The 6,378-nt window shown below is 31.4% G+C and overlaps 1 long non-coding RNA gene across 1 annotated transcript; it reads right to left on the bottom strand.

Moving 5' to 3' along the window:
* Positions 1-203: 203 nt before the first annotated feature.
* On the bottom strand, positions 204-2,244 carry LOC107898477 (uncharacterized). Its single transcript, XR_001684419.2, has 3 exons — positions 1,943-2,244; positions 1,173-1,258; positions 204-249 (listed from the first exon to the last, which is right to left on the bottom strand). It is a non-coding gene; the product is annotated as an uncharacterized lncRNA (long non-coding RNA).
* Positions 2,245-6,378: the final 4,134 nt, after the last annotated feature.

The raw sequence follows: 6,378 nt of genomic DNA, 5'->3' as shown, positions 1-6,378 counted from the left end.
TCAACCATGACATAAAGATCGTATTACCAAGACTTACGACCTAACGTTATAAAACCAAATCCAACCGAACATTTATGCCATTTTCGCATGGCTAAAAGTTTACATACCAAAGTTCAAACATAACATAATAGCCTATACATGCCGAAATGTTCTCCTAGACCAACTAAGAAGAAAGTACCAAAGGTTGCTAGCCGGTGTGATGACTTCGACGACGGCACGATCACGCAAAAAGAGACGAGTCCAAGAAACCTAGAATAGGTGACAAGCAACACCGAATGAGTATATAACTCAGTAAGCCATAAGCATTCCACAACCATCCATTAATAAAATTATCACAACAGGAAACAATGAAATGAGGTTAAGTACTCCATCCATACCAAACTATACCATAGTTCCTTAAACCCTATGGTTCAATCTCATACCAAGTCCTACATTGACCTTTCATACATCATTTTATTTTCGTTATAATCATACAATTAAACGAACTTTCACCTATTCCACAATGAACCTTATGTACGTGACTTCAACTATAATCGTCACATAGGTTCAAAACTTACCAAGCTCAACTCCAAATATAAACATAGCGCCTATTAGCCATGAACTCAAGGTACTTACCTTTTCCGCTGTCCAAAATTGACTCGGTAAAGCCGCACCCTTCGTGTAAATAATTTATGGAAAATATATATTGGGTTGCACACATAATGTTTAGTAATCACCCACGCACACTCAGTGCCATGCACTTTAAACTCACACACTTAGTACCATGCATTTCAAGTTCGCACACTTACCTTTTTCCGCTGTCCAAAATCGACTCGGTAAAGTCGCACCCTTAATGTAAATAATTTATAGAAAATATATATTGGGTTCGCACACATAGTGCTTAATAATCAACCGCGCACACTTAGTGCCATGTACTGTAAACTCGCACACTTAGTGCTGTACAATATAAACCCGCACACTTAGTGCCAATCTCATGATCATAAATGTTTACACCCGCACACTTAGTGCCTAAACCAACAACTCAATTCATCTCACCTCTTTTCTTTTTATTCAATACTTTCATCACCCCATGCATACATGTATAAATATATATATTTATCGTTCCATTCAGCATCATTACATAGACGTTATAACCATTTAAATTGATACAAAATATATGCTTAATGACTTACCTTAGGTCGGATGAAGTGATTCCCAATCAACTACTCAATATTCTTTGCTTTGCCTTTGCTTGATTCCCCTCCTTTGGATTCTTGAGCTTGATTAATAAATAAGTTTAGTAATTTAATTTACCTTGCAAGATACCTATATATATAAATTTAATAATTCCATTTTTTTTACAATCATCCTTGTTCAAGACATCCAAGTCTCAACTAATGTTCATATTATATCTCAAAGCCAAATGTATTATCCCTTCCAAAATAATATTATGCCAAATATGATTACATTCAAATATACATAATTATGAATCAAACTCAACTTTGTAAACCAACCTCCTCATTTGGTCGATTGTATAGAATCAAAGAAATTTCACCAATGTGCATACTATATAGCCGAATATGCAAGATCAATCTAACATCACCTATGTACTTAATTTTAAATGCCGAATATACAATTTCGATGCAATATCATTTTTTTTTCATTTCATTTGAGCACATAGTTCCTCCACATAATAATTTGGCCGAATGTTTCTACTACCAAAAACTTCACATCTATCCATAATATCATACCAAGGTTCATATATCTATTAGCTATTTCATTACTCATCTTTCTAATATTCCATTCCAAAGCATCAAACACTATCCTCTTAACATCTAACGATCACATCCCAATGCCCATTTTTTTTTTCACCAAATAGAGAAATCACCCTATGGGTTATAATATGGATTTGTCTATTAACTAAATTTAACAAAATTTAATGAAAAATAACATGCAATCTTACCTTGATTAATCCCTTAAGTTGACCGAATGCTTTTTAACCATTTTTCTTTCCTTCTTCCTTTATGTTCGGTTTTGCAAGGAGAAGATGACACTCTCCCACCTTCCATTTCTTATTAATTTATGTTTCTATTTAGATTATTTTATCATTTACCATTATAAAATTGTATTTAACTTGACTTAATGGAGGACCATCATCACATGGCCGGCCACTTCATGAATTAAGGGCATTTTGACATGCAAATCCATACTTTCTCACCTTGTTATTATTTAATCCTTTCAATTTATCTATCATCTTTTCTAAATTTCTCAACTAAGTCCTTTCATGAAAATCCACATTCCTAAGGCTAATTTTAAACCTTTATTATTTCCACACATACACTACCACATTTAATATATGCAATTAAAATTAAAATAAATTTTCTTGTAACTCGGTTTTGTGGTCCCGAAACCACTTCCCGACTAGGGTCAATTTTGGGCTGTCACATTGATGGTTAAATATGAAAGTGCCTAATTGTTGTTGTCTTTATAATTCGGAGGTTTTATGTTGAAATTTAGCCAATAGTTATGGTAATGGACGGCATGATGGCTAATATATAGATAGTTTTTATATATATATTAAATATAAAAGTAAAATAGTAATTGTATAATATAATGTAAATAATATAAAACATAAAATAAACAAAGCCATGCATGTTCATCTTTGGGATAACCGAAAACAAGAAAAAGATTAAGGTTTTAAGACTTTGAACATTCGGCCTTTGGTGTTGCTCAATTAAGGTATGTTTAGGGTTCAATTTTTGATAATTTTTACATTTCTGAGATTGTTGATTTGTGTTCTTTAAAGCCCATGCTTCAATTTTGTGAATTGGTGATGATTGTGATATATGCCATTGATGAATTCATGAGTTTTGTGATGTTTGTAGGTGAAATATGAAATATATGTATTAGATTGACATGTTTTGTTTTTGAATTTTTGATGAAATGGAGTAATTAGAGCTAAATTAAGAAAATAAATTTTTGAGGGACTAAAATGGGAAATAAATGACATGCATAGACTTATATGAGCTTAGTACATGTTCGGCCAAATAGTGTACAATGAACATTTATTTATTTTTTATTTTGTGAAATAGGGACTAAATTGTGAAAAATGTGAAATGTCAGGGGCAAAAATGTACTTTTCCCATTTATGTGTTCTTAGACTAAATTAAATGAAAATATGTTTAAATGAGATTTATTTGAATATGTTTAGATCAAGAAAGCAAGAAATCAGATTTAGATCGGGGAAAATCGAAAGTAGTTGAGTAGCCGATCTATTGTCGACGACATCCGAGGTAAGTTATTAAGCATATATATAATTGTATCGTTTTCAAATCAGCTTATTATCTGAGTAATTATGTTGAATTGAATGGTATATATATTTACATGTAGTGATAAAATTATTGAAATAAGATGTATTGAGTTGTTGACTTTCGATACTAAGTGTGCAAATTTAATTGTAAAGCACTAAGTGTGCGAGTTTAATTGTAAAGCACTAAGTTTGCGAGTTTAATGGTAAAGCACTAAGTGTGCGAGTTTGATTATTGAGCACTAAGTGTGCGAACTTTTTAAATATTTTCGAATAACTATTAGTATTGAGTATTTGTCTTATTGAGAAATCATGATTATTAAAATGAGTAAATACTTGGAATTCTTGAGTAATAACCATTATGGTTGTGTTTTAAGGTTAAGCTTTGTAGGTATTAAACCTATGTGGTGATTATATTTGGAATCTTATATATATAATATGATTCTTTATATTACATGATGAGGAAATGCATAATGTATTTGGTCTTCTATTTAAATTTGAAGAAATGTTTATGGTTGTGTAATTATATTGATTTTAGTTAAATCATAGTAATAAGTGAATAATTACCTTATGATATGGTAAGCTAAAGGTAAGAAGATTTAGTAGTATGAATTGGTTGAATATTATTTGAGATATCGGTTTAAATAGTAGAGTTTATTTGCTTATAACTTACTAAGCTAAATTAGCTTACAATGTGTTGGATAATTGTTTTGATGTATAGATTTTGGTGATCGCTACGTGTTTGGGGATTGTCAGCTAAGCTCGTCACACTATCGATATTTTCTTTTGGTATTTTGCTAAATTGTTCTCAAATATATGGCATGTATAGCATAGTTAAAATATTGATTTTGGAACCAATGTGTATATGTATTTAGAAGCCATGCGAAAATGGCTTATCTCTTTTGGTTTGAATTTGGTATTAATGCATATGCTTTAATGATCTAAAGTGTGGTATATGTTCATGTAATTTTTATGCTAAAATGCTGCTCAAATTGGTATATATATGCTACCCAATTTTGGTGAATAAATGTTGTCCAATTTTGTATATACGTGCTGTCAAATTGTGTATAAGTGCTGTCCAAATTGGTATATATATGCTGCCCAATCTTGGTGAATAAATGCTGTCCAATTTTGTATATGCATGCTGTCAAATTTTGTGTATAAGTGCTGTCCAAATTGGTATATATATGCTGCCCAATTTTGGTGAATAAATGCTGTCCAATTTTGTATATACATGCTGTCAAATTTTGTGTATAAGTTCTGTCCAAATTGGTATATATATGCTGCCCAATTTTGGTGAATAAATGCTGTCCAATTTTGGATATACATGCTGTCAAATTTTGGTGTATAAATGCTGTCCAATTTTGGTTATATATATATGCGGCTCAATTTCTGATATATAAGAGCTGTTCAAACAGGGTAGATTACCTTTTTTTGTAATATGTAGTATAGTTAGTAAATTAAAATGAAATAAATGCTTGGATAAATGTTTGATTTATGATATTAAATTTTGATTAGGTAAATGATAATGATATGGATGAATTGTTGAAACATGGTTATTATATGAAATTTGATTAAAGATGCATGTTTGATTTTAATTGGTTATGTGATAATATATATATGGAATGAAATTTCATGGTTGAGTTTAAAAAGAAAAAGAGAAAAAAAATTTCTGAGTTGGGTTTTGATCGGTAATGCCTCGTAACTCTAATCTGGCGATGGACACGGGTTGGGGTGTTAGAATCCCTCACTCATTCATCATTCTCTCCTCTTTCAAATCTCTTAGCTATCTTTCCCCCTCACACCTATCATTATCCTTGCATAAGGATTTTTAGCAAAATTAGCCTCTTAAAGAACCCTTGGTCAGCCACCTTGGAGAACCATCAGCAAATGAGCAAAGCAAAGAAGCGAATGAGCCTCGTCAGTCAGAGTCTTGGGTGACAACCACTCTGAATTGGGTTTAATCTTTCTTTTCTTTAATTTAATCTAAAAATGTTTGCTATGTGTTCTTTGTTCTTGTTTACAACAATGTTAGCTTAATTTTATTTAAGCTAGGATGATTGCTTTGATTAAATAATATTTATTTGATTCATCTTATAATGTTTGTCTCAATCGATCATGTTTTCAATTAAAATCAAGTCTGTATTTCATTCATACGTGATTGGAATGCACCTTAATTAGCTAAGCGATCCTGACCAGACGACAGCTAATGGACACATAATTGAAATGTGCATGCTCAATTTAGATCCTGACCCGATTTAATTGTAGGTTGCATAGCAACTTTGACCAAGCTCTGTTATCTGCATAGTTTTTAGATTTGTTTGATTAAATTGTTTCAAATCTGACATGTCCCTATTACTTCACACGAATACTAAGAAACCCTTAGTAAATAAGGATCAGCAAAATGCGTATTTACTAAGTAAAGGATTTCGAAAGGACCTAATGTGGTTTCCAAACTCAGGAAAGATCGAGTTGCCATGGAATATTTTTCTGAATGTTATTAAGCATGTTGATAATAAATTAAGTTCAATTAAAGTAATTGTCCTAGTTTACTTATGTAATAATTTTTGCAAATTTTGTTTAATTTTACTAAAATGTATTTCATTTAGTTTACATACTTAGGATAATTTGCGTTAGGGTTCATTGCATTTAGTTTAATATATTTTAATCACCACTTTTCAACTATATTGTGTTTTTATTTACCAAATTGTTAATATAATTTTACAAATTAAGTGACTTAGCACAAATACAATTCCTGTGGAAACGATAACTCGATACTTACTTATTACTTGATAACAACTGTGTACACTTGCACAAACTTATTACGAAATCCTATCCTTATTACCGATGATAGGGATCGATGCATCAGATAATATGCTATGCCATTTTTCCAGTGAGTTAAACCTAGGAATTAGAAGGCTAGATTTTGAGGCAACCAAGTTTGAATTGAAACTAGTGATGTTTCAAGTGCTACAAACAGTGGGCCAATTGAGTGGTATGCCCACGAAAGATCCACATCTCCACCTTCGATTATTTGTGGAGGTGAGTGATTCATTAAAGATAGCTAGTGTGATTCATTGATGAAGTTGACC

This window comes from Gossypium hirsutum, chromosome D04, assembly GCF_007990345.1.
Source record: "Gossypium hirsutum isolate 1008001.06 chromosome D04, Gossypium_hirsutum_v2.1, whole genome shotgun sequence".
NCBI classification, from domain to species: domain Eukaryota; kingdom Viridiplantae; phylum Streptophyta; class Magnoliopsida; order Malvales; family Malvaceae; genus Gossypium; species Gossypium hirsutum.
This window is presented reverse-complemented; position numbering and strand designations above follow the sequence as displayed.